The sequence below is a fragment of the Oncorhynchus gorbuscha genome, linkage group LG08 (assembly GCF_021184085.1).
Source record: "Oncorhynchus gorbuscha isolate QuinsamMale2020 ecotype Even-year linkage group LG08, OgorEven_v1.0, whole genome shotgun sequence".
Classification (NCBI taxonomy): domain Eukaryota; kingdom Metazoa; phylum Chordata; class Actinopteri; order Salmoniformes; family Salmonidae; genus Oncorhynchus; species Oncorhynchus gorbuscha.
The window spans coordinates 35,129,495-35,144,385 of NC_060180.1; the positions used below are offsets into that span (position 1 = coordinate 35,129,495).

The 14,891-nt window shown below is 42.2% G+C and overlaps 1 protein-coding gene across 7 annotated transcripts in view; it reads right to left on the reverse strand.

Annotated features, from left to right (window-relative positions):
* The window catches only part of LOC124041538 (receptor-type tyrosine-protein phosphatase S-like), a 111,577-nt gene extending 101,599 nt beyond the window's left edge, over positions 1 to 9,978 (reverse strand). For 5 of the 7 annotated variants that reach the window (XM_046359242.1, XM_046359240.1, XM_046359241.1 and 2 more), the window contains exon 1: positions 8,740 to 9,054. The gene's annotated coding sequence lies outside the window, so the exon portion shown is untranslated. Of the gene's footprint in view, positions 1 to 8,283; positions 8,453 to 8,739; positions 9,055 to 9,429 lie in introns of those variants that run through there. The other 2 variants (XM_046359237.1, XM_046359238.1) reach the window with 2 other exon arrangements.
* Positions 9,979 to 14,891: the final 4,913 nt, after the last annotated feature.

Sequence of the window (14,891 nt, forward strand, 5' to 3'; positions counted from 1 at the left end):
GATTCAATGAGTAAAAGTAATCAGATAGACTAGTGAAAAATAGTGTATATTAATAACATGTTTATGCAATATTCTGGTATGTTTGTGAAAATAGATGTATTCATCTGTCAATCCACCAACACACACACACACACTCTCATCCCTCCCTCTCTCTGGTTTCCACCAGTTACCACAGCCACAGAGTGAAAATGGCTATGTCGTAGAAATTAGTGAAAACTCAAATGTAATTTAAGGTTAGGGCAAGGCACAAGGTTAGCAGTGGGATCAAGGTTAGGGTTAAGGTGAGGTTTAAAATCACATTTTAAGAAGATAAATAGTTGAAATAGGCAGGGTTTAAGACTTTGTGGCTGTGGTAACTAGTGACGAACCCTCTCTCTCTCTCTCCCTCCCTCCATGTTTTTAATAACCAAGATGGCACCGGGCCCTGTCTCTCTCTGTCTCTGTCCCTCTCTCTATCACTGCCTCCCTCCCACCCGCGCCCTCCATTTTAGTTTTACAGTAGAGGCTCAGTCAGTCCTGTTCTGTTCTGCTGTCTGTCTGTCTGTCGTGTCTCTCAGGGGAGTTAATGAGATGTCCAGGCTGAGCTGAGCGGCCGCCATACTCCTCAGAGCTCTCGTCTACATCCCAAATGGCACCCTATTGCCTATGTAGTGCACTACTGTTAACCAAAGCTCTATGGGCCCTTGTCAAAATGTCAGAAGTAGTGCATTATATAGGGAATAGGGTGCCATTTGTGAAGCAGGCCTCCCCTCATTCCTGAGCAAATGAACGATTAAAAACCCATCAAGCGAGCCACACAGTGAAACCTGAGATGCTTCTGACGGGAGCAACAGCAGCCAATTAGTGAAGTAGCTTCTGGAGGAGGGGAGAAAAGATGGAAGAAAGAACAATGGAAGCTCCCTGACAACAGAGACGGCCTTGATCATCTTCACTCACTTCCATGTCATTATTAAGACACATCAAGCTTTTCAGGAAGATGAGGACTATTTATCAGATAGGCACTGCAATAACCCGAAAAGTCACTGGTTCGAATCCCCGAGCCTCCAAAGTTGAAAAATCTGCCGTTCTGCCCTTGAGCAACATAGTTAACGCCCAACATCAACAACTGCCCCCCCGGGTGCCGATGACGTCGGTTCAGACAGCCCCCCCCCCCCCCCCCCCCCCCCCACACCTCTCTGATTCAGAGGGGTTGGGTTAAATGCGGAAGACACATTTCGGTTGAATGCATTCAGTTGTGCAACTAATTAGGTATCCCCTTTCCTTTATTTGAAATGTGTAGGCAGAGCCTACTTCATTCAGTAGTGCTTTTGGCCTCTGCTGTCCAGATCATGCAGGCTAGATTTAGATTATTCTAATTGTAAAACCTCTGTCATCGATATTCTGTGTATTAATTCCTTGGTATAACATTTGTATGTTTACCCAGCTCCGTCCCTTCTGAGTACACACACTGTCATGGCGATATAGACTGTCATGGCGACACCTGGCTAGGCCTGGTCACATGATCCCTGTCCTCTCCTCTGAGATCTAATTATCCCAGGCGCTGCTGGCTACATGGTCTCGCATAAATTAAGAACCACACTGATGTCATTGTCGCCTGGTCCCAGATCTGTTTGTGCACTTGCCAACTCCATTGCTGTCATTGTCAAGGCAAACATGAGAGCCGGAGCAGACTGGCACCCAGGCTAACATCATTGTAATACTCATTAATGGTGCACTAAAGTGTATGATTATATTTAGATACCATGTGTTTGATGTATTTGACACCATTCCCACGAGCCCGTTCTCCCCATTTAAGGGGCCACCAACCTCCTGTGTGTCATGCACCCATCTTGAGCAATTCTACTAGTAGCGAGCCATTCATTGCATTGGTTCCTGATGGAGATGAGAGATTTGTGACGCCAAAATGAGATTTTGCCTTGAGGGACAGAAAAGATGTGAATCGAATTGAAAGCCAAAAGTAATGACGTTGAAAAACAGACAGTGCGCTCGATGGTTCTGTCCTGTCTGTCAGTGAGAGGGAGACTGAGAGAGTGTTTGTGTGTGCGCATGAGTGTGTGTTGTTGCAGCCGCGCAAGTGTGGGTTGCGTGCATGTCCGTGCTCTCTGTTGTTAATGTGTGTGTGTCCTTGCGGCTGTGTGTGTGCAGTGTGTGCGTGCCCGTACGCACTTCTGGGCAAGTGTGTGTGTGTGTGTCTGTGACAAATTAAAGAGCTGCCAAAGATAACAGACTGACAAATCACCCCCGTCCTCACAACGGCCAGACATCTCAGCCAGCCTGGTGCATACCAAATACCATTCAGACTGAATAATGGTTATCATACTGTCTTTTGATGATACACTAAAATGGTTCACAAAAATGGAGTGCACCGATGTACAGTGAATCACATACATGAAGCAGGCAGGCAGACATCAAGGTATTCAATTACTTTGACCTAAGCGACATTGAGCGTGGTACGATCGCCGGTGCCAGGCACGCCGGATCCAGTATCTCAGAAACGTCCGCCCTCCTTGGCACGACAGTGTCTAGGGTTTCTCAAGAGCGGTGCGACAAACAAAAATCGAATCCAGTCTCAGTCCCGTGGGTGAAAACAGTTTGTTGATGAGAGAGGTCGAAGGAGAATGGCAAGAATCGTGCAAGCTAACATGGGGGAGGGGGGGGAGGGTTGACAAACAGAAAAAATAATGACGCAGTACAACAGTGTTGTGCAGAACGGCATCTCGGGAACTCAAACATCGTTGGTCCTTGTCATGGATGGGCTATTACTGCAGACAACCACAATGGGTTCCACTCCTAACAGCTAAAATCAAGAAGAAGGGGCTCCAGTGGGCACGCGATCACCAACACTGGACAATTAAGGAGTGGAAAAGCGTCGCCTGGTCCGACGAATCCCGGTTCCTGTTGCATCATGCTGATGCCAGAGTCAGGATTTGGCGTAAGCAGCATGAGTCCGTGGACCGATCCTGCCTGGTGTCAACGGTACAGGCTGGTGGCGGTGGTGTACCACCATCAAATCTGCAGCAACTGCATGATGCCATCCCGTCAGCATGGTCCAACATCCCCGTGGAACGTTTACCGACTTGTAGAATCCTAGCCCCTGAGAATTCAGGCTGTTCTGGAGGTAAAGGGGGGTCAAACCCAGTAGTAGATGGGTGTACCTAATAAACTTGTTGGTGAGTGTATACATAATTACACAATCATACGCTTCCTATTCCATCTGTTTCTTATGGCTGCCTGAATAAATAATTAACTTAGGCTATTTAAGAACTCAATGTTGGTCAAATAGGAAATAGGAACTCAATGTTATTCATTAACTAATTAATAAGTGCTTATAGCATACTATATTTTGATGATTATGTAAAAAAAAATATGTTTATTAATATGTAGTTGTAATAAGCCTATTATTGTAGCCTATATCATTGTAGCCTATATCATTGTAGCCTATATCATTGTAGCCTATATCATTGTAGCCTATATCATTGTAGCCTATATCATTGTAGCCTATATCATTGTAGCCTATATCATTGTAGCCTATATCATTGTAGCCTATATCATTGTAGCCTATATTATTGTAGCCTATATTATTGTAGCCTATATCATTGTAGCCTATATCATTGTAGCCTATATCATTGTAGCCTATATTATTGTAGCCTATATCATTGTAGCCTATATTATTGTAGCCTATATTATTGTAGCCTATATCATTGTAGCCTATATTATTGTAGCCTATATCATTGTAGCCTATATCATTGTAGCCTATATTATTGTAGCCTATATTATTGTAGCCTATATCATTGTAGCCTATATCATTGTAGCCTATATCATTGTAGCCTATATCAATGTTGGAAAATATTGTTTCATTTGGTTTTGTATTCAGTTAGCACAGTTTTTTATTCTTTCTTAAGATCTCATTTTAGAAGTGATGTTCTCTGCCCTGATGGAATTACCACGTTTTCACCCGTGTTTGAAAATATCAATTCATAATCGCAATATCTGGCCCCAAAAAATTACAATTATATATACTCCCCCACCACTCTTGCAGGACCCAAATCGTCTCCATCCTTCTGACCTGTCGTCGTGAGAGGTGATGTTATGCAAATAGAGTCATAACCTTTGAAATCTGCCCAGCCCACACAGATAGGGATATGAAATAATCATGTACAGACAGACCAGTGTAGACAGCAGTAGCCATAATCCATAGCTGATAGTGATACAGTTGAGGTCAAAGCATTAACATGGACAGATTTCATCAAAACAAGTCATTACTGTCTGGATACTGATTAATTTTCTCTTTTCTTCTAGGTCTCGGCAGCCATCCAGGAGACATTAATGAGTTTACTAGCCTTACTCTTGAGCCAAAAAGGGATTCTCAATCAGAAAGAGGATTTTCTTTTCTTTGTACAACGGAAATAGCCTTGTTCTACAGCCCAAAAACCAAAGAAGCTTAATTCTCTTTCCCAACACTTTCCTTGCCCAAAACAACAGGCAAATTCATCCGCATTCTTTAGAACGTTCTCGAATATTCTTTGCCAACCACAGCCTCCATTCCACGTCTGATGAGACCGTCTGCAAGTTTCTATCACGTCAGCCATCTTGTCACTCAATCTCCCTGCCCTTTATAACTTCTGTCACTCGGTGACAGGGCAGCAACAGCACCCCAGTGCGACCAGTTCGCTACTTCCACGTTAGAGCGTTTCACAGTGGCTTGCAAATCAACACATTAACATATACATTGCCCCTTCAACAGAGCTAGAGTAAAGATCTGATAGGAAGAATATTGCAAAATGAAGAAAAATAAATCCTAATGTAACAGTGGATAGGGAAAGAGGAGAGATAGTAGAAAGGGGAGGAGAGGGAGAAAGGGGGGGAGAGGGAGAAGAGAGGGAGGGAGGAGAAAAAAAGGAGAGAGGAGGTGGAAGTGATAGAAAGAAGAGAGAGAGAAATTAACAGGAGAGGAGAGAAGACAGGAGAAAAACATGTATGAAAGAACATGAAAGGACAGGGTGGAGAGGAGATAAGAAGAGGGAAAAACAGAGAAAGGTAGATAAAAGAGAGAGAAGTGGGATAGAGAGGTAAAGGAGAGGTATATCGAAGCAGTGTGCATTATTAATCTGTGCTGACACATCACAATGTCTGATTCATCTGGTGAAGGGCATCAATCAAGTCACAACCCATCTCACAGCTTTCACTCATCCACAGTACACTCCAGACCCCCACACTCCTCTACTCATTCTCTCCCCTGGTCTCCTCTCCTGTCTTCTAATCTACCAAGGAGGTCCTGTAGAGCTGTGTAAAAACTTTTAAAAAGTATTTTATGGTGTGCTTATGAACCCCATTTTTGGATGAAGTACAGAGGTTCTGAGCATATAAACGAAGATTCTGGTCGCTGGATCTGACTGGAAACAAACCTGCAAACTATTTGCTCCATGTGCAGGAGAACTGACTACAGTGCCGTTGGGTTAACCCACATGGCAGTGGTCTTGTGATATACACTACTGTTCAAAAGTTTGGGGTCACTTAGAAATGTCCCTGTTTTTGAAAGAAAAGCAACTTTTTTTCCATCAAAATAACATCAAATTAATCATAAATACAGATAAGACATTGTTAATGTTGTAAATTTACATTTACATTTAAGTCATTTAGCAGACGCTCTTATCCAGAGCGACTTACAAATTGGTAAATGACTATTGTAGTTGGAAATGGCAGATTTGTTATGGAATATCTACATTGGCCGTACAGAGGCCCATTATCAGCAACCATCACTCCCGTATTCCAATGGCACGTTGTGTTAGCTAATCCAAGTTTATCATTTTAAAAGGCTAATTGATCATTAGAAAACCCTTTTGCAATTATGTTAGCACAGCTAAAAACTGTTCTTATGATTATAGAGGCAATAAAACTGTCCTTCTTTAGACTAGTTGAGTATCCAGAGCATCAGCATTTGTGGGTTCGTTTGCAGGCTCAAAATGGCCAGAAACAAAGACCTTTCTTCTGAAACTCATCAGTCTATTCTTGTTCTGAGAAATGAAGGCTATTCCATGCGAGAAATTGCCAAGAAACTGAAGATCTCGTACAACGCTGTGCACTACTCCCTTCACAGAACAGCGCAAATGGTCTCTAACCAGAATAGAAATAGGAGTGGGAGGCCCCGGTGGAAAACTGAGCAAAAGGACAAGTACATTAGAGTGTCTAGTTTGACAAACAGACACCTCACAAGTCCTCAACTGGCAGCTTTATTAAATAGTATCCTCAAAACACAAGTCTCAACATCAACAGTGAAGAGGTGACTCTGGGATGTGGCCTTCTAGGCAGAGTTGTGAAGAAAAAGCCATATCTCAGACTGGCCAATAAAAAGAAAGGATTAAAATGGGCAAAAGAACACAAACACTGGACGGAGGAACTCTGCCTAGAAAGGTCAGCATCCCGGAGTCCCCTCTTCACTGTTGACATTGAGACTGGTGTTTTGCGGGTACTATTTAATGAAACTGCCAGTCCATTAAAAATATGCAGTTTCCAGCTACAATAGTCATTTACAACATTAACAATGTCTACACTGTATTTCTGATCAATTTGATGTTATTTTAATGGACCAAAAAAATGTGTTTTTCTTTCAAAAAACAAGGACATTTTTAAGTGACCCCAAACTTTTGAATGGTAGTGTAATATGCCAAGAGCATGATGGCTACAATATTGAAAGATGCAACAAAAGATTCCTCTGAGTCTGGATGGTACTGTGGATAAACAGACAAGTAACATCATATTGTAGTCTTTTGACTCACACACCCTCACGCTGGTGCCCCTGACATGCACAAGTCCTGGGGTTGCAGGTAACCAGGAACATGGGCCTCTGACTAACCAGCAGCAGCCCACAGGACTTAAAGACACAACATGAGGAGGAAAAATAGAAATAGAAGCGTGTGATCAGCTGTTGTAAATCAATGCTTCCCGCCAGGACCTGGGGAGACACAGCAGCAGGAAGTGCATTCTGACCTGAAATCCAACTTTCTACAGAGCTCACTCATCACTTCAACGTTGACATGATTTTGATGCGTGTCTGATGGAGCTGATGACGTGAAAGAGATTGAAGGCAAGTGATGGAGAGAAAACTCAAATTGCAAATGGATTACTGCAAATCCAATCCTATCTGTTTGGTATGTAGCGTGTTGCTTCTCAGGTTTCTTGCACAGGATTGGTTCATATGTTATACTGAAGACTACTGAGAACCAGGTCCACGTTCTTCAGAACCAATCTAAGACCTAGGCCTACCCAGAGGCATTGGTTTCAGTTTCACCAGCTGTATCTGTCTACCCATAAAAAAAGTCACCAAAAACCAATCTGGGAGAGAGATGGTTCATGGGAGAAAGCTCCTACTAGAAGTGCAGTACACAGTGTTCTAACATGTAATCTCACTGTAACTGTAAAAACACTTCTCTGTATTACTGTCTGAGTAGGTTCACTTTGTGCGGCTGATGATATCTTCATCTCTTTACAGGGAAATGGAGAAAAAAAGATTGAGAAAAAAAATGCCTAAATATAGCTGGTCATAGTGTCTCATTTGCCAGATGTAAATATTTAGTAAACATCTATCAGTTTAAAATTCAAATCTAATTCAGAATATGAATGGGTGCATGGGTGTGAATTTGAACCAATTAGAGACGTGGAAAGTGGTTGGAATGAACACCAGCCTACATATGATGCCCCTCAAGGGATGAAGAGACCATCTGTTTAAAGAGAAAGGAAGGAAGGGGGGGGGACAATTAAGCCTAAACTTGGATTTGATATGATAGGAGCTATCCAAACTGCTGCCTGAAGGCCTGGTGGTTGCATTGTCTGCAAGGAATTAAAAAACCAAGAAAAGCATGGTGGCTAGTTTAAGTATTCAAGGTGCGCTTTTTTTGTCAATGCAAGGTAAATCGATGCCAGCATTATATTTCAGAAGCATAGACGCTTCCTGAAAGTGTGGTCGCATTTTTCTGGCCTTATAGGATTTTTTAAATGGGTCAACACATCATATTAACGTGTGTACAAATGTAAAAAAATCTGTGAATATTTCATGTTTTTTTCCCAACAATGCTAATGGGAAAAGCAGGTGCCTAATAGGCGAAGCGACCCAATAGTCTGTAGAGTAATCTAAATAGACTATCCGCCCCGCCACCTGGTGTCATGTCATCGCCCGATTTATGGCAATTGGGTGAACTGACGCTCGATATATGCCTATAAAGGAAACAAAAAAACGAGCATAATATAGGCGCGATTGGTTATTAAGAATAAATAAAGAATACATACGATGACAGACGTGCCGAAAGCACCGGCTGGTGTCAACACAAACTGATGAGGAACAAAGGGGCGACATATCGCCAACCAGCGAGGGGTCCCTTATAAAGCCTCTCCGGTGAACAATGAGGCGCAGGAGAGAAGCTGGGTGGCAAGAATGCTTGGTACCGCCGACGACAACCTGCAAATTATATTATTCTCAACCAGAAAACCCAAGCTCAACAGTTGCATGCAAAGTCTAAAGTAACCCAAAACAACACAAAACATTGTATTATTGTTTGAAGGAGAAATTATCCAAATTGACCCATATGTTTTAAAATCAAGTCGGTAAACAGCAGCCGAGCACACGACAGCCAAACTGCCTACCGAGCTACACCGATCAGGGCGCGGTGTTTAATAATAAATAAAGGAAACGAATCCCTCGTGCATATGGCAAAACAACCTATTTTTAACCGATTTCATTTTTACCTTTATGGAGAAAGTGAGTGCTCCGTCTTGTTTTTGATCGGATAAATTAATGTGCATGGACTTGCAGCTGGCAGCTTCCCTTTAACCCCCGACAGAAATAATAATCCCATTTGACAGGAGAGATCCTCTGAAAGGTTAGATTTTTCGGAAGTGAACGCATGCATCGCCGGCGTCCTCGGCTGTCCTCTTGCCTCCTCAGAAGCCTTGCACGACCACTATTCTGCGCCCGTGTTTGGGGGGACCATCTCCGGTCGAGCGCCTTTAGACACTGCTGGTTGTCAATTGATACTCACTGTCTTCCTCCTCAATGCCCTTCCTCCCTCCCTCCCTCTCTATACCCCCCCCCCTCTCTCTCCTGTTCGCTCTCTCACACACGGATGAGCTCCCCCTCCCTCCCACCATGACGTGATGGAGTCAAGATCTCCAATAGCAACCGCATCCCCCTCATCACCCAAACCTTTTTTTGTCATCTCAGTGGACCGCTGACTGGTGCTGAAGAGATGGTGCTGGTGCTGAGGTAGCCTGTCTACTGTAACTCGTATGTTAGAGTGAGCTCTTACATGTCATGATGGACTATATGAGGTTATATAACAATACGAACAAAGGGGAATATTCAGAACTTTAATTTAAGAATCATTAGGGTTACAGTCATTGGAGTAGTATTTAAACTGTCTCATTAAAACAACTCACCTCTCCACTGCAAATCATCCGCAGCTCGTTTCTTTTTTTGTTGTTGCAAAAGTAGGTCATTTTGAACTATGAAAATATGCATAGAAGTAGCCCAAGTGTTTTTATAGAATAGAACATTCAGAGTCAAATATATAACACCCAAACCCTATAAACACATTGCCTTCATAAAAAAAGAAAGAATACGTGTTGTCTTGTCTTGACACTGGGCCGGAGGAGATGTCGAGAACCAGGTGGATGTTGAAGCTCGTGAGGGAGGCGAATCTCGTTAACCCAGAAATAAAGCCTCGTGTAATTGGTCAGCTGCTCGATTAAGTTCTGGATCCATACTTGTTGAGAAAGGGGATCAAGAGATGCTAGATCGAGGAACTGGAACCGGAACGAGGAGCTCCACCCTCTCTATCTTTGCAAATTATCGGCTGAATGTCCCCTCCTCTTCCGAAATTCGAGAGACGCTAACACCTGCTAAATTGTGATTTGTCCAAATAACCAGAGACGAAAAACCCAAACACCGGAATTTACTGCTGCTCGTTAGCCCACGCATCACATTCCTTCCCGACAGATTATACGACACCAGGCTTGTTTATGTAGATCTATCCACTAGAGGGAGCGCAAACCTTTCCCGACTTTAGCTGTTTACGCGCATACAAACACTGCACACAACCTTTCAATTCATGATATGAGTGAGATGCGGAGCACACACACATATTCAAACCTGTATGCCCTGACACAGAATCAACCCAACTAAAACACACATTGTCTTTTCTCCATCATCTAGGCATAATCTGCTTTCAACAGACCAATTCTTTATATGTGTTTATCTCTTCACCTAACCATCATTTATCCATGTAGTCTCTTTAATGTTAGGGACAGAAGGTAATTAGATGAAGAGGACTTTAGGGGAGCCCTTCAATGCCATATTGCTATCTATCCAGTTCCTTCAGGTCTGCTAACACAGCACGCTTGGGGGCTAGTGAAGATGGTAGGGGCTAGGGCAGGTGGTACCGGGTTGGTTTTTGGACTAGGTCTCTTGTCTGGCATGACTGAATATGACCATCTGAGCTGCTCTCGAACAAAGGAGGCTAAGCTGTATTTCCTTTGTTACTGCTGACACCTTGTGGGTGAAAAGAGAAGTACCACTGTAGTTACATCAGCTTTCCATATTGTCTTACATTAGTCAGTAGTGCTGTACGTTCATAACGTATAATGAATCAAACAAATGTCATTCTAACACATGTAATGGAGAAACGTGTCTGCTCTATATATAATGTACGAAGTGTATACATATGGCCGATAAACAGAACGGTTTCATCAGAGGTCTTATATGGGTTGTTCCACGAAATGACTCCCTTTTGCATCCATATTTTAAGTAGAAATTGTGCACCAATATTCATTTTAAACGCCTGTTATATTAAATGAAGTCGTATTTAATATAGACCACAAGGGAAATTCAATATTTTTGATTATTGTGGCATAGTGGTCTGTGCGTTCTATGCGACTAGGAATAATTTAGCCCAATTAACCTCAACCTCAATCACTAACCACATTTCTATGCACAGTTGTTATGCGAGTAAAGTATTTTTTTTGGTATTTTATTCCACATCCCCATATGCTGCTGCCAAGGCAGAAGCTACTCTTCATGCAGTCCAATCACAATTACAAACAATAAAACAATACATAACACATTATTACACACTACCGGTACTCTACCATAACATATCTACAATACAAAATCAATACAGCAAAATAACAATATTTAAAATGTAGGTGTGTGCTGGACTTGAGTAAAAGTATAGGTACCTTAATAGAAAGTTACTCAGGAGGGGCCTCCCGGGTGGCGCAGTGGTTAAGGGCGCTGTACTGCAGCGCCAGCTGTGCCATCAGAGTGCCATCAGAGTCCCTGGATTCGTGCCTAGGCTCTGTCGTAACCGGCCACGACTGGGAGGTCCGTGGGGCGACGCACAATTGGACTAGCGTCACAGTCCACGCTGTTCCATAAATTGTAGTTTTATCAGTTTTTCAAATCTAATTTTACTGCTTGATTTGGTTTGATTTGGAATAGAGTTCCATGTATTCATGGCTTTATGTAGTACTTTGCATTTCCCATAGTCTGTTCTGGACTGTGAAGAAACCTCTGGTGGCATGTCTTGTGGGGTATGTATGGGTGTCTGAGCTGTGCACTGGTCGCTTCAACAGACAGATCGGTGATTTTAACATGTCGATAACTCTCACAAAGACAAGCAGGCTCCACCCTGAGCCAGGAGATTTGCTGGCTCTCCGTGTACATCTAAGGGCCAGCCGTACTGTTCTGTACTGTTCTGCCAATTGTAATTTGCCTGTGTACCTCTTTGTGGCACCTGACCATATGATTGGACAGTAGTCCAGGTGCGACAAAACTAGGGACAGAAGTACCTTTTTGTCATAGCAATGTAGAGAAAGCAGAGCTGCACTTTATTATGGACAGACTTCTCCCCATCTTAGCTACCGTGGCAGCAATATGTTTTGACCATCAAAGTTTACAATCCAGGGTTATTCCAAGCAGTACAGTCTCCTCAACTTGATACTTTTCCACATTATTCATAACATGATTTAGTTGAGGTTTAGGGTTTAGTGAATGATTTTTCCCAAATACAATGCTTTTATTGATTTATTATTTAGGAACAACTTATTTGTTGCCATTCTGAAACTGACTGCAACTCTTTGTTAAGTGTTGCAATGATTTCACTTGCTGTGGTAGCTGATGTGTACAGCATACCGCAGATAGACAAGACAGGCTTTACTCAGTGCCAGTGGCAGGTCATTAGTGAAGATTGAATGAAGTAAAGGGTCCTAGGGAATACCTGATTCTACCTGACTTATGTTGGAGAGGCTTCCACTAAAGAACACCCTCTGTGTTCTGTCAGACAGGCAACTCTCCATCCACAATATAGGAAGGGATAGAAAGTCATAACACATACATTTTCCCAGCAGCAGACTATGATCGATAATGTCAAAAGCTGCACCGAAGTCTAACAAAACAGCTCCCACAAAAGCTTAGCAATTTCTCTCAGCCAATCATCAGTCATTTGTGTAGGCTAAGTGCCTCAGGCCTACATTTGGAACGCCTTTCCCTATAAGCATGTTGAAAGTTGTTAATTTAGTTACTGTGAAATTGTATCTGGTCAAACATCATTTTTTCCAAAAGTTTAGTAAGGGTTGGTAACAGACTGATTGGTCAGCTATTTGAGCCGTGCTTTGCTATTCTTGGGTAGCAGAAGTACTTTTGCTTCCCTCCAGGCCTGAGGACACAAACTTTCCTGTGGGCTTAGATTGCCATCTCTTCAAAGTCATATCGTATAAATAAAAAAAAATCACAACAGCTGTGATGGAAATTGGAAGTTTCGGTGCAATTTTAGAAATGCCGACAGATAATTTGTTGGTTCAACATGGTGGGATCTTTCTATTTCGGTAAAATTAATTATGAGGGAAATGGCGGTGGAAACGTCTTCATGCACAAATATTGAAATAATAACCACCATATCGAAGTAAATTTGGAGTCACGCGATGATATGGTGAGTGGTCCTCCCAATACGACTCAGGAAACCATGTTGTTATTAAGCTACAGATGAAATAAGTTATGAACTTCACAGGGTAGAGAGTGCACAGTGGTGAGCTTGATGCTGCTTTCCAATAGAGCGTTCTGGTGACATGATGATCAATGCTTGACTGCCATTTGACAAAAACAAATATTCTCACTTATCCATAATAAACTCATCATGTAGACTAGACCAGTTGTTCGCAACCTTTTTTGGTTACAGTACCACCAACTGAATTTTGCTCTTCCCGGAGCACCCCTGAAGTACCCTTCATGTCCCATTTGACCAGTAAGCCTATGGTCTCATAAGTCTTCTCAAGTACCCCCATGACTCCCAGTACCACTGGTTGGGAAGCACTGGGCTAGACAATCTGCACAGTCTACCCACACTGTGTCTGCAAGCTGTTGGCTAGAGTGTAGGTGACAAGACCAGAGTAGGCACATTTGCTATTTATTTGTTTTTTTTTTAAATGAAAAACTATAGGTAGAGTTTAAAATGTAATGAAAACATATTGAACTTTAGATTTGTATTAGGTACATGAAAAAATGTCCTGAAAAAAGTACATTTTGTGTGTACTACATCATCACGCACTGATTTTGATCTGCAACAAGTCCATTCCGTGGAAACACACCACTGGTGGGAAAATGTGCATTTTTTCTTTTTTTGCGGATTGTAGAATATTCACATTAAAATTATTAAAATTATTATATTAATCTATTGCCAAATGGATGAACACCTAGCTACTGTAAAGCCCTAGTTAATTTGTTTTGCTTAAAAAAAGTATTTTCTGAAGATTATTTCATGTGATTAGTGATTCATTTGAAGGAAAACAAAAATACTGTCCCTAATTTTAGTGTCAAACCCTGTTACGTGAACTAACTTCTCGATTCAACATGGCAAAACTTCCTTTTTAAAACATGTTTTTCAAAAGGAACATTGAATATCTTAATAGTCAAATCATTGTAAAATAAGGTGAACTGGTTCAATTAAAAAACAAAACCATTTTCAGGTGTTTTGTGGTGGAAAACTGAATGAGTTCAAGCAGAACAAGTCAACCCTGTTACCCATAACAGACAGATCAACCCTGTCACAATCAACCATGTTATTTCATTTAGACAATTACTATTGTCATTTTTTGAATTAACCTCTTGAGATGGGAAAATGTTTTTTTAATAAGCTAAACATTAGTTCTTCAAGACAGAATGTTAAAATTAGTTACACTATATATACCGAGACTTGATGGAATGTATCACAAAATATCAGCCTCGTATTTTTTACTCAAGACGAAGGCCCTCTACAAAACAGTCCCGTCCCACAGCCACTGGTGGAGAGTCAGTCAGGCAAGTGATACTACCTATAACAGTAACCTTCCAGGCTACTGCTGTTTCCTAAATGCGGTCTGAGCAGATATAGTGTGTCCAGTCATAAATGGAAACCCTAGCCCTTCTCCTAAGCCGTAAGGGAGTCAGCAGGCTCGGGGGTGAATTCCATTCCAGATCAACTCAACTCAGGAGGTGAATGCAAATTCCCAACTCAATAAGTCCTTACTGACTGAATTTAACTTGAACATATTGTAACCCCAGGTGTCAGAAATAGGCCTATGGTGGAAACACCTTGCATACCAGAGAGCTAGCTGCAGGAGCAATTAGCATATTGTTTGCCTCGGATTCCTTTTCTTTCTCTGCTTTCTAGGGGTTGACTGGACCAGATAGGTCTATGGGCGAAGACAAGAGCATCAGCTACAGTATCCTGTCCAGTTCCACTAGATCTGCAGACGCCACAGGGGAGCAGGGAGTCAGGGACTGGGGGTTGTTGTTTCAGGCTGGGGTTTGTTGACACTCCTGTGACCTCTCTAAAGTTCAACTCCATGGCCTCTGACCTTTCAAAGAA